Source organism: Lepisma saccharinum, chromosome 3 (assembly GCF_977018435.1).
Source record: "Lepisma saccharinum chromosome 3, izLepSacc3.1, whole genome shotgun sequence".
In the NCBI taxonomy this organism is placed as follows: domain Eukaryota; kingdom Metazoa; phylum Arthropoda; class Insecta; order Zygentoma; family Lepismatidae; genus Lepisma; species Lepisma saccharinum.
This window is the reverse complement of record NC_139231.1, coordinates 27,224,721-27,239,841: the sequence shown is the minus strand read 5'-3', so window position 1 is coordinate 27,239,841 and position 15,121 is coordinate 27,224,721.

Here is a 15,121-nt window from a genome sequence, read left to right as displayed (position 1 = left end):
GGTACAGGGTCACAGACGCGACATATGTAGGCTACTTCGGGATGGCGCGTCGACGGCTTATTTTTGCAGACTGTTTACAGCATCAATGTGATTTTTACCATTTCATGGGGCCGCAGCCAGGATTTTCTTTCGCGAGGGACCCAACCTTGGATACAGAAAAGTGTTTTGGAAAAATGTTACTGAAAGGACAACTTTATATGTACCTGTCACTATGCATATCAATTGTAACTGAACTAACTATAAACACAGTTCAATATACAGTAAAACTTCGTCAATCCGGACTAATGGGGGGATAAGTTGACCGGTTTAACGAAAGTCCGGATGAACTGAAATAACCTAAAAGAACAGTAGAAAGTGCATTAAAACTCAGTTTATAGCAACAAAACACGTTAATTATGGTGTATTTAGAGGGCATAGGCCTAAATACACTATACTGTACAGTACAAAGTCTGTGGAAAACAGACTTTCCTCAGTGGTTGACTGCCTTTTCTTTGGGAAGTTCTCTTGTTGACTTCGAGCCACATTTAAAAACTTGCATTCTGGTGGGTTTTTTTTGTTGTTTTTTTGGCCTGTCCGGATTAAGCAATGCCCGACTTATGTGGGTCCGGATTAACGAGGTTTTACTGTAGGCCTATTTTCAATTTTAATTTTTGGCCGTTCAAAATTATGTCCCTTAAAAACACATTTCACCTGGGTCATCGTTAAAGTGGGCGGGGACACTCGTCCCTCCGAAATTTTCACGTTTACCCCGAAAAAATTTCCACAGTTCCCAGGAACAATTTACTTTAATGTTATAAAATCTCTCCAAATTAATCATTTAGAAAACTTAGTTTTAGATCACAAACGGGATATACATTATATATACTCCCTCTGTCCCATAATTATAGTCCGGTGACTTTTTATTTATGTTCTTTTGGATACTTGATCAGCCAATTTGTACTGATCCTTGAGTTATAACGTTGTATGACTCATTTCCGTGTTTCATTTTCTTCTTCTGTATACACCAATGTCACAGTTTGCATATCGGACAATTATTATGGGACAACGAACAAAAGTGTACCGGACAATAATTATGAGACGGAGGGAGTAATAATAATCCGTGGCTCGACAGCCCTGGAAGGGCCTTGGCCTATCTCCCGACTTTCAGACTCTCTCTCACAATCCTACCTATAGAGGTGTGGAGGTCTTCAACCGGTAATGGGGTGACGTGGGTCAGCACGTCGAACCCTCAGCCGTTATAGGAGATTTCTGATACCAGATTACGCTACTCACTCGTAGCTCCCCAATTTCCTCACGATGGTGGGTTGCCATCGGTCCTATACACAGGCCGAAAGAGCAGTGGACTCGAACCCATGTCGTCCCGCAGTCGGAGCCCAAAGCACAGCGCCTTAAACCGCACGGCCGCGGAGGAGGACATACATTTTATATATATTGCATATAATATAACACACACACGTTCAAATTTGTCTCCCCCTCTCCAACACACCAGCCCAGCTACGTCTTCTGGTGTGATGCGTAAGGGAGATTTCACGCAGAGCGACAAGCGACGTAAGTGGCGTGTAGTTTGAGGATTTCAACAATCACACGCAGGCTTGTGCGTAATGCCGCTATGGTATGAAATGTTGCTGTTGATTGGTTCGTTCCTAAGCGACACGCGACAGCGAGGGTTCACACCTAAGCGACAAACGGCGGGCCCCTTCGGTCTATAAGCAAGCATTCACCGCGCAGGCGCGAACAACTGACCGAGGTGACACGAAGCACGTTATCGAGAAAACAGTCCAGTCTGAGCGACTCGTAAGCGACAAGTGCAACTTGTCGTGTTGCTTTTGTTAGAAAGTGTTCATTGATTACTGATGGTACGCTTTCAAGTCACACGCGTCGCTTCTCGCTTCGGTTTGAAAGCTCCCTAAGTCTCTGTAGACAATTCTCAACTTTAACCCGTAAAGACGTTCTTCAAGGCATGCAGTTCCAATCGATGAAGAGTGAAGAACGATTTCTGTATTGTGATAAGAGCTCCAGCAGTCCATAGACATTTGGTCAAAAATTGCTTGTTGAACTGAACAATTTCTTGCATCACACTGGTCGCTCCTTTTCATATTCTTCAACTGTTGTTCTTTCTAAACTGAAATTTCAGCGTGAATGCCAAAATCATATCATTATGTTACAGTGGCGGCTCGTGGTGAACCAAAGTGGAGGGGCGATAGCCAGTGGCGAAGCGTAGAGTTGCTAGCAGGGTAGGCACAAAAGTGCGATAATATCCATTACTTGCTTAAATCTGTAAAAAGAAAGGAAGGGGGCTATGTCATGGAGAGTGGTTCAATGTCTCTCCAGGCGCTTCTTTACTTGCCAGTGGCGTGACGTTTTCAAAAGTGTTGTTACCGGCCATCAGTACGATAATTATGTCTTAGACGTTCTCCTCCCGCCCACCAGATGTCATCGATCTAGATTTTTCTTAATTTCGTTTTCTTCTTTTTTTGTTTGTATTTTTTCAACCTCTGATTTATGCACGCACCTCCAGAAAGAACTACCAATCATGAGACATCGCGAAAATCCAACGAATAGTGCTCGAGCCCTGTTGTCAATTCTTCATCACGTTTTTCTAAATTTATTTATTTATTTTGCAATGAGGTGAAAAGGGCTAGAAGAACCCCATAATTTTCGGGTCAGTCTGACGTTTGTGCCGTGAGCAGACGACAGAATTCAGCACTTTCAGCAACTGTCAGTTTGGTATGTTCTGCTGTTGCCAACTTAGTTTTTTTAGCAAGACTTCCTCGCACCGAGGAAAACACCATTGCTATATATTGTCTAACTAAAGGAATGGTAGTAATTGTCTTGGCTTTCTAGATAAATGAATTTCTGACACCTGTATGTGCAAGTAAACATAATTTAAATTTTGGATATTTTCGTCTTTGTACTGCTCTATGTTAATCGTGACGATGACAATATATGGAGAATGAATTAAAGAGGATCAGGAAACATTGACATGACCACAATTAGGTCACCTGGCTTAGTAACGTGTTAGGATGACCTCTACGGGGCTTTCAAGAAAAAACATAGGTAAAGGTGACCTATCTCATTCAGTGTAAATACTTCGCATCCTAGTTTGTTCTACCCACCTTTGCGTGATAATAGAACATAGGATTCTTGTTTGGGACCCTTCTATGATGGCAACACGAAAGATTACTATGTAATATATAAACAGGTTATAATAAATGTAGTTGCTTTAGAGAATAGAATCCCAATTTTTAGGCGCAATTTAGCTCTTTTCTGCCAATTCAAAGTGACAACACTGACCTGTTCCGCCAGACCTGAAACAGACATGACCCCCGCAATAACCCCATAACACTCTTTGTCCTAAACCCAAAAAAAGTCTTCCCTTGCATTGTACTCTCATGGACCGCCCTCTTCTCTTGTTATCCCTTCAGGGTAAACGAAACTGCTTACCTCTTCGCTTGTGTCGGCTGAATAAAATAAGTCTGCTTGTAATATCTATTCGACGACAGTGTTAACGCATTAAATAACGTTTCAACAACTTTTGAATTTTTTTTAAAATATTGCTGTCACTTGCCACTGCTACTTGCAAAGGAAAATAGAGTTGAAAACATTTTAGAAATTATTGTTATAAGAAGGAAACATGAAAGACCAAAAGTGGCCTACCTTACCGATGATTGCATCTTCACTCAATTGTTCTTGCATTTTAGTCCAGCACTTCCTTGCATAAATCTGATCGCTGCACACGACACGAATCACAAACAAAAGCTCTACAGCCACGAACCTCGTGCTCCGAGCCAAGCTCCCTTGTAGCGTCCTGAGCAGGAGGCAAGTTTTCACAGAGAGGGAACAAGCAAGGGAATCCCCGTTCACGATAAAAATAAATTATTCTATTTCCAGTGAAAGTAAAACTACTTTGTAAATATAGGGCGTAACTAGCATTTTAATTTACATAATTTGGTATGAAGACTTACTTTACAAATATAAGTTCTTTAGACTTTCTGTTTACGCTACGGTGTTGGGCGAATCGACAAGACCATACGTTTTGACGAAATAAGTAAATACAACTTTAAAAGAGTAATGGCGTGGGTAGGCTTGGCCTCCTGGCCTCATAGGACGCTTCGCCACTGGCACAAATTTGCCTTCGCCTTTTGTGCAACATTTGGCTAATTTGCGAAGATGGGGATGAGTGATATGATGAAATTGATGAATGGACACTCACAAACATTCATGCCCAGGCCGGGATTCAAACCCAGGACCCCTGGCGTCCTAGTGCGATGTGCTAACCACTCCGCCACGGGGGCCGGCGCAAATTTGCTGTACTAGTAATGTGAGTTTAAATGATGAATTTCGTATAACAGCCAACGTGATAAGAAATTGATACGTTCGTGTTTACCGAATATCATGTTTTACACGTTTGCGCATATAATAAATTAATAATTATTTAACAGTAATGCGAAGAAGAAATAGAATTCTAACAGATTTAGTCGTTTAACAGAGGGGAAAATTCAGAAGAAGGGATATTAATATTTACACAACTTGATAAGCACAAAGACGAATATTTACGTGCATTGATCGTGAAAATTTCTAGTAGAAAGTTTCCTGTTCAACATGACTAATTGATATGTGAAATAGGGCACCAAAATAAATATCTCACTACAAAGGTGATATCTGCGTTACCAGAAACTCTAAAGTAAAAACTTCAAACTTACCAGAAATCTTCAGACATCCTTGTAACTGAAATACAACCTTCTGTCTTTCAACGCGAAATTTGCGAACGAACTCACGACCTCCCTTCTTTGACACTTGTAGATTCAAATTCTGTCTAGGTTTGTTATGTTTATTTTTACATCCAGACTACTCAGACTACTGGTAGAAAAACTTCGCACCAACAATTTCTCCACACTGTTCATCGCGACAAATCAAGGAATATAGACAAATGCACAACTACAGCACACAAGTACCGAAAAAGCTTCACTTTTCATGGAAAACGAAGAAACAACAAGTGTCAATACTATCGTCTTCCAATCCGGTCGTTTTATTGCTTCGGCGTTGCCAGACAATTTTGCCAAATTTTAAGAAATTTGTAGTTCACAGGTTCCTGTAGCGGCTCTTGGTGAGTTTAGATGACGAGTTTCTAATTTATTTAACATCCGCCTTGAAAAGAAATAGGACAACTTTGTCACATTAACAGGATTTTTTTCAAACGTGCTAATCGAAACATGTAATTAAATCTACATGATGTACTCCACATCATTGTAATCCAAATGTACTTTTCACTAACCTCAGAAAAAATACAACGCATATATATGATAATTTTGCATGTAACAAGAATCTATAGTCGACTTTGTGTTCTCTGTGAGTGCCCCTCCATGAATTTTATTATATCATCACTCATCCTCATCGTCGTGATTATCGAAAAGTAGCAGAAAGCGACGGTAAATAACAAAAAATCAAGCAAGAGTCTGTACATTTTCAGTTACCGATATTCTCATTGGAAATTGCGTTATTTATTGCTCTACTCTTACGTCATAAGTGAATAAGATTATCGAATACAGAATGATTTTTTCAACGGTTGGTAATTTAATTTTCTTTCTTATGTTAACTTCAATGCTTCTGGAAACTCTTCATTGTTTATCTTTCTCCGGAGAGAGGGCCAGTTTCGCCTAGGGGGTGAGTTTCGGACGACAAACCCTCCGTCCTCCCAGCCACAGATCCCGCGCGTGTTATTCCTCCAGTACCCTCGCCTCTTACACCTCGCGACTGCTCCTGAGAATGCTCTACGTCTCGTAAAGTGGGAGGACGGCGCCCCGCCACATTTCTCTCCAAGTTGCGTATTGTCGCGAAAGAATGAATACAGAACCGACTAACCAACGATCTATAAGCAATGGAATATTTGCAATTCAGACAATGTAAAAACTAATATATAAATGTTAATGTAATGTTTGTTCACTTGTGGTTACACACGGCAGTGCGGCGTCCGTATCGTCCTTATGAGCGGCCGCCCCTGATTATGTATCACGAAACATTTTGCAAATATCTTCAAAGCATTCATTGACCAATATTTCTAGATAATTTAGCAAAATTTTGGGACGGACCTGGACCACTGTAAGCTCATGCCTGGCTAGGTCAATACCATTTTACGTCTCTTAAACATGTACAGTCACGGACACTTCTGGGTTGTAGCAAACCGATTGACTTTCAATGGGATCACTACAACACAGAAGTATCCGTGACTGTACAATCCATCTCACTGGTTTCAAACGCTACAACGCCGTGGCGGAGTGGTGTCAAGACGCCCTACGACGCTAGAGGTCCTGGGGTCGATTCCCGGCATGGATATTCTTTGTGATTTTCCTCTAATCAATTTCATTATATCACCACTTATCCTAATGGTAGCGATTAGCCAAAGTGTCACAAAAGCGACGCTAAATAACAAAAATCAAGTCAAATGCTATCAGATCAGTTTTCACAAAGTCTCAAACTGCTATGGAAATTCAGTTCAATTTTTAAATTTACGATGATTAGATGGCGTGGCACGTACATATAAATATATTGAAGAAGATTCGTCGCATACTATTTCGGATCTCTGTTACTAAATAATATAATAGAAAACAAAAAAAAAATGGATGTGAAGAGTAACGATTTCCAGCAGTAGTAGGGCGGGTGATAACAATAAAGTAGAATAAGAAAGACAAAAAAAAGCGGAAGACAATACAATTTATGACAATTCAGTTGTTTTTTTGTTTGTCACGTTTGATTTAAGTTCACTTGATGCTGAAATAGGCTAATCGGGACTGTATCTAAAGTTTAAAGTGCGCCATGTGCCTCCACCGAGTATGAAACCCGAAAGTGCTTGATTATGACTACATAAGTAGGCATAAGTTTTGAAAGAAAGGTGTCTATCCTTGATTACGATCTGGTAAACAGAGAGAATTGTGTCTAAATGATGAGACAGTAGTTATCAAAGAGGTGTGTTCGCATAGGGAGATTCTCGCATTACAAGCTTTCCAGAAATGAAGTATCTGCGTAGTGTTGTAGATGCCTGTCAACAGATAAATACAATATCCAGACGTGATATGGTAACGTAGTCATTGACAAAGACCATGAACTGTGCACGGATTAACTTTCATGAAGGCGGGAAGCTAATGAACTTTCATTGTGATTTAGTGCAGGCAGAGTGGCGTTATACTTGTAATTTTAGAATCTTTTTTTCTTTAAACATTTTTCATTATATTCCATCACACTGCAGTGGCGTTGACTTCAAATTATCTAGGGGGAATAAGATTGACAGACTTTCCTCAGAGTACTGGCCTCTTATGGATGCACTCCAATGTATCCAGATGGAATTTGTTTTAGTGCTGCTCTAAGGCAAGACTTGTCTGGTAAACACACAAAAAAAACAGACGAGGTTGAAAATACAGTAAAATCTCGTTAATCCGGACCCCGATAAGCCGGACTTGGCTTAATCCGGACAGGCAAAAAGCAAATGTGGCTAGAAGTCAACAAGAGAACTTCCCAAAGAAAAGGCAGTCAACCACTGATGAAATTCTGTTTCCCGCAAACTTTGTACTGTACTATATAGTGTATATACGGGCCTATGCCCTTTAAATACACCATAATAAACGTGTTTTGTTGCTATAAACGGAGTTTTATTGCACTTTCTACTGTTCTTTTAGGTTATTTCAGTTAATCCGGTCTTTCGTTAAACCGGTCAACTTATCCCGCCCCATTAGTCCGGATTAATGAGGTTTTACTGTAATGGATAAAATAGAAAACTACACCGGGGCAACGAGAAACTTGTGTGCACTTGTGAAGGCCATCGAGTGTCCCGTGCGGTTAGAACTTCCCGGCTGCACACTGAACCTCAAGGCCAATAAGCAAAAGAAGAGCAGCAAGGGAGCCACTTTTGTTGAGAGATAAAATAAAAATGCTGTGTTTGAACCACGTGCTGTTTCTTCTGCCACTCATGGTTCAAATGACTACAGGTTTGCCACTGCATGAACGTGACCGACGAAGCCTCTTGTCTCGTTCACGCCTTCCTTTCGAACCCTCTCAAAATGGTACAGTACCGCTGCTCGCTCAACAGTCCACAGTTATGTTCATGCGAGAACGCTCTGTCACAAACACTGTGGGTTGACCAGTTCTGACTTACGTATTTGCGCTTTCTTTTGTTTCCGATCGTCTGGTTATCTTGGCACCAGCAGTAGTGGCTGCGATTGAGTTTGAATTTAGGTTCTAAGTCAACTTTATGCACAAAATGGCTAATCGGTACTGGACCTACAGTTTAAAATGGGATCCGAACCACTTGTGCCTCCATTGGGTATCGAAGCCGAGACCACTTTATTACGAGGCGACGACGTTACCACTACGTCATCGAAGGGGCACCAGTCGCTGCGATACTGGCAAAAACTAAATAAACTGTCTATAAATTATGTTTCATATCTCTTCCACTAGTGAGGTTTTCACACACAATAAAAGTGTAATGAGAATTCGTCGGACCCTGTGGCTGAGTTAGCACATCGCGCTGCGACGCCAAGGGTCCCGGGTTCGAATCCTGCTCGGGCATGGTTGTTTGTGAACGTCCTTTCATCAATTTCATCATTTCATCACTCATTCCCATCTTCGCAAATTAGCCAACAGGCACAAAACGTGAAGTAAAATAAATTAAATCAATCAATCAATCTAATGAGAATTCAATGATCATGACAGTATCAATATATAAGAAAATTCAAGCACATAAACTGGTAATAATAATAATGATGATACAATGATAATAATAATAATAATATTAATAATAATAATAATAACAACGAAAATAATGTGTTCATGATTTACCTACACTGTGATGAATATATATATAACAGTGAGATAACATTTTTTTTGCTTTTTCGCAAAGACATTGTCTCGGACTCTACATCGAATCCTAGTGGTTATGGCAGAGAGACTCTTGCACCAATAGGCTATACACATTAAACTGGTTACGTAGATCATACTGTACTCATTGCTAGGACTGTGTTAATTTTTTGATTGCTCAAGAAGGTATTTTCTTCGTGTCACTTTTAAACTACATCATTTGAAAACTTTATATCTTTTAAATATTGCAAATTGAACAACCAACCGCTTATGCCCCCCCCCCCCACTCCTCTCTTCTTTCCAGCTTGGCATGCTGCGACCTGTTATAAAAGCTTCCTGTGTGTGCGGCCACACTGCACTTATATGATGTTATGTTACCATCTCATCAAACCGTATTGGTTAAAAACTGCAGTGGTAATATACAGTAAAACCTCGTTAATTTGTACCCCGATAAGCCGGGCGTCGCTTAATCGGAACAGGCAAAATCCCCCCCCCCCAAAAAAAAAGAAGCAGAATGCAAGGTTTTAAATGTGGCTAGAAGTCAACACGAGAACTTCGCAAAGAAAAGGCAGTCAACCACTGATGAAATTCTGTTTCCCGCAGACTTTGTACTGTACTGCATAGTGTATTTAGGCATATGGCTTTTAAATACGGAGTTTTAATGCACTTTCTACTGTTCATTTAGGTTATTTCAGTTAATCCTGACTTTCGTTAAACCGGTCAACTTATCCCCCCCATTAGTCCGGATTAACGAGGGTTTACTGTATATGTTGGGACAACGGACTACGGTGTCAAATTTGAAGTGTCCTCGGTGGTCCATCCGACACTCGTGTCATCCAGATGGAACAGCACGGAACCGGAAGCCACAATTATTAAGCCGTAATCTCAGCTCGAACACCCCTCTTCTTTTTGTGCAAGATATTTAGTTGGAGTCACGCAGGCTACCTCTTGTCTCTCTTTAATCTTTGCGTGGCCTCATTGGAAATTCTGATTCGTTGGGTTTCGTGCAGGAATCGAGTGAATAACCTCTCGAAATATCTGCCATTTCAGTTTCTAAAGCACGAAATTGCTTTTTCGTCCGTCCTGAGTGAACCTTTAAAAACAACACCTAAACAAAAACAACTCAATTTGTATTAGCGGTTGCAGGAAATATGTGTTATTATGATGATGATGTTTATAATGTTTATGAATCATCGACACTGAAATGAGGCAGTCGCAGATACCTAGGAGGCGAGTGAGGGCGATGGCCCCTCCCAAGTGGCCAGACTAGGTTTTTGGTATTAATTTTTTGCACATCCATTTTATTTTTACCTTAGTAATTTTATATCTCAGTGTTATATCGTTTGTTTCATAAATGTACGACATGTTCCTTGTACTTTTTGTCTTAGGGTCTTCAGGCCATTATCATTTCGAAGCAAATTAAATACCGGTAACGTACTAGTATTAATTTTTTACAGTTCCCGTTTTCACAGAATTTGAATTGATTTTTGTTAATTAGCGTCGCTTTTCTGTCACTTTTGGCTAATCACAAAGATTAGGATGAGTGATCATATGATTAAATTGATGAAGGAACACTCACAAAGAAGAGGATCTGCCCGAAGGAGTGGTGGTAACGTCGTTGCCTTGTAATCAAGGAGTCCTGGGCTCGATACCCGGTGGAGGCACATAGTGGTGCTGATCCCACTTTAAACTCTATGTCCAGTTCCAATTAGCCTATCTGTGAAAAAGTTGAATTATAGCAACAACAACAACAACAACAACAACAAAGCTCACGGAGAACACCCATACGCAGGCTCGGATTCGAACTGGGACTCCTGGCGTCGTAGCGCGCTGTGCTAACCACTCCGCCTCGGAGGTCGGCAGGGAATAGTCTTCTACACAAAAAAGTTATCTTTATATTCCCATTTTACGTCGTATGTTAAGATCGTTATTTATTTTACTGCAATAGGATGGGTAGACATGATAACGATTGAAGACAATAATAAACATATCTTCCGTACCGGGGAATCGAACTCATGATTCTAATTCCACTAATTCCTATATTACCCATGTCTGATTGATTGATTTGCTTTATTTTACTTCGCTTTTATGCCACTTTTGGCTAATTCCGAAGATAGGGGTGAGTAATGATATGATGAAATTTATGAATGGACACTCACAAACATCCATGCCCAGGCCGGGATTCGAACCGGGGACCCCTGGCGTCGTAGCGCGATGTGCTAACCACTCCGCCACGGGGGCCGGGTACCCATGTCAGTTAGGTTTCTGTTTGTAGTGAACCTTACTTTCATGTGGGGTTAGAGCCAACGTTAGGGAGGGCCAACTCGGACACTCGCCCTACGCCCCGCACTAAAATTCCACCTCGCCTGGGTGAAAATCTTATCTAGAGCCTCCCCTGCAAGGGTGTACTACTTGGAAGAGACGTTGGCATTTGGGTGCCTTCAGAAAGAGTCACACCTTACACCCCACTCAACTTTGGAGGCAAATAGTGGTTCGGGTCCCACTTAAAACTGTAGGTCCAGTCCCAATTAGCCTTACTGTGCATAAAGTAGACTTAAAACTCAATCAATCAATCAGAAACCCCACCCAACTTCTAGAATATTCTGTTCAATAGGGATTGTATGGAGAGAATACTTGCCAGTCTTAATATCTGAGGCTATGGCAGAATATAACACCCCAATCCAGGGTAGTTTGGCTTGGATCTAGGTTTCTATCCCAAACCTTGACCCGAACTTGACCCTCAGGTAAGCCATTATTTTATATAGGCTATCGATTATTTATGTTTAATTAGTATCATGAAAATGTTGGATGTGCTGTATACAGGAACATGCCCACGATTTCTCTTCGGAAAAGGCCTAACTTTTGCCAAACATATACACTTATACAGAGTATCTGAAAATTATTGGAAAACAGCACCGACTTGTAACCCGAAATGTACCGCTAACCTTGTATATCAACTGTAATTACTGAATTCATGCCGAACACTTAACACTCAAGGGGTAGAACATATGAATTTCGTCGTAGTTTTGTACTGAAATGCGCATGGTGAAATTCACAAAAAAGCACTATATATAAAAAATAGCTTTATCATGTTATATTATTCACTTGTAAGTAATTTCACAAAATAGTTGCCGTTTTCCGGTGCTACAGTGATTGTACAAATAAAGGCGTCCACATATAGGACATTCTATACATTTACCCATTAAGTAGTACAGAGCGGAAACTGCTTCTTGAAGGCCAACGAGGCTCTGGCGCCTGGATGCATGGCCAGGATAATCCCCTGTGGAGTCGTATTGTTTAGGGGTGACCACAGGGGTGTAGCGGATTATGGTGCAGGATGCGCCATGGAGATTTTTTTGGGGAGATTTTTTCCATTAAAATAATATATTATTCAACATTTATATATTTCTTTCCAAAATATATGCAAAAATTGTACACCATAAATGCACCCATATTTAATCCATTAGATGATGAAAATAAAGTGTTTAAGGGTATTATCGAAGGGAGGGGGAGAAATATGGAACTCTTAAATATTAGGCCTTAATTGAGATGTGAGTTCTGAGGGGAATTCCGAATTAAACGTTGGGGGCGACAGTATCCAATTCTTGGTCTTAGATTATGGCGGGTATTTTAGTTAGAGGGGGATTGAGCATTAAATTGAGAAAGATATCCAGTTTATGTGTATTGCTATTGTCTTAGACAGTTGCGGAAATTTTGGTGTGGAGACTTGAGAATTAATTTTTTGGAGGAGGCAATATCCACTCTTCAATATCAACAGTAAGTCTAAAATTGGCGTGCAAATTTTGGTGATAGGATTGAGTATTAAATTTAAAGGGGAATTTATGAAGCTCTGGATAAATCTTAGATTGTCAAGAGGTTTCTGTAGTGGAGAGAGAGAGTTCGAACATTAAAATTTGGAGACTGTATTTAGCAATATTGTATCTACATGTTTTGGACTCCGAACGTGCCAAAAGAGAAGCTAGAAATGACTAAATATCTCGGGATCCTTAGAAAATATTGACACCCAATTAGATTAATATTCTTGAAAGCCTGCAAAGAAATGGATGTAAAAATTTTCTTGCTCGCTTCGCTCACATTGATGTGTTGCGAGGTTGTATGTTTGGCGTTTACTGAGGTGAATGTGAAGTTTCATACTATAGGTGCGTTACAAGACACAAGCGAGATTCCCGATATTCATTAATAACATCATTTTTTTAAATATATATATATATATATATATATATATATATATATATATATATATATATTATATATATATATATATACCGTGCGTCCATTTCGATCTGCAGCCGAGAGATCGGGAGAAGCGTGGCGGGCGGCACTGACGGAGATGCCGACATTTGCGGCCTGAAATGCCCGCTATTTTTATGGACATATGCAGACATTTATATAAATATTGCAAAACGAGCACTAACCTGTGTTATAAGAGTATGGTTTTAATTTTAGTAGCTTAGTGACTGTATGTGCCGACGATTTTGACACGCCCACCTCTTGTGAAACACGGCGTAGAGGTTTGTTTGGAGAACGTTCTAACGCTGCACCAATATCATCGAGTTTTGCTTCGGTTAGAATCCGTCGTTTTTGTTTAGGTGTTTTAAAATTTAACGATACAGTTTCTCGTAATTTAAGGACAAGATGTCTAACCGTATCTCTGTGTGGAGTTGAAACGCATGGGAATTTCTGTACAAATTACCTACACACGTCTCGACACGAGTTTGTTTTCACGTAGGTACGTGTCATACATTAAAAAATCTTTGTTCTAACGTGAATCTTGCGGCTGGCATTCCAATCGTCTCACTGACACGTCACACATACACACTACAATAACACAAACAAGTAACTGCAAGTAACCAAGAATAACACTCTTGCGCACAGTACGAAATTAACACGCTCTTGGTTTACATTGCTCGCCACTATATTTACAACTCTGTCTTCATCTAGTCGCGAAGGAACAAAAAACTCGAGCTCGGAGATTTCGGATTGCAAGGAAGCTCACGAACACTATTGACTTTTAACGGTTTCTTCTACAGAGTAATCTTGATACAGTGTTGCACATTCGAAACCTCCAAACGATCCCCATCGACACAAAACTTTTTCAAGGATATAAACTTAAGCAGGACATTACTGGTCAAAACTATGATTAAAATGTTTTATTACCTGTGGCTCTTAACATTGTTTCTAAAGCGTATTTATTTGTGTGATGAATTACAGAAGAACTTTTGCGTGTTATAACACAGGTTAGTGATCGTTTTGCAATATTTATATAAATGTCTGCATATGTCTATAAAAATAAGCGGGCATTACAGGCCGCAAATGTCGGCATCTCCGTCAGCGCAGCCCGCCACGCTTCTCCCGATCTCTCGGCTGCAGATCGAAATGAACGCACGGTATAATGCTTAGTGTTGGTATACTGCTTAATTTAAAGCAGGTGCTTCATTTGGAACAAAAATATATCGAATCCGCATTTCTAACTGTACTTGTTACAGCAAAATGTTACTTTAAAAAGTTAAATTTGTACTGAAGATAAAATCCACGTAATTATAGTTATGGGTTACTTAAATTATTATATTTACTCCAAGAAAACGGGTGGGGGTGAGTTCTTTGAAAGAGGAATCGTATTATATTATCGCTCTGAACTTAAGAGTTTCTAGCTAGGGTTTTGTAATGTCTCGTGAAACAATAATTGAACCGATCATACGGCTGGAGCATGTTATTTGGTTTGGCAAGGTTGAATTTTCAATCTTTATCTTAAGTTGTGTAACAATTTGTGTTAAAGCCGGCACCCGTGGCGGAGTGGTTAGCACATCGCACTACGACGCCAGGGGTCCCGGGTTCGAATCCTGGCCTGGACATGGATGTTTGTGAGTGTCCCATTCATCAATTTCATCATATCATCACTCATCTCCATCTTTGCAAATTAGCCAAAAGTGGCACAAAAAGTGAAGTAAAATAAAGAAAGTCAGTCAATCAATTAATTTGTGTTAAATACTCAATTTGTGAGTTTTATAAACACACTCACAAACACAATCTATATGCATATTTAAAACGTATGGACAGTTTAACATGGTATTTCATTCACATAAACATAAATTATTACGTATTCATCCAAACTATTTTTGGAGGATTATGATGAACAATTTTAGGGGCGGTCTTAAGTGATGGGCATCTCTGTTTAGAGAGGAGGGGCAGATCAAGTTTAGTGTTCAGTAAAGCTAAAAAAAAGTTACTTTCGGTAGACAAGCTGTCATAATTA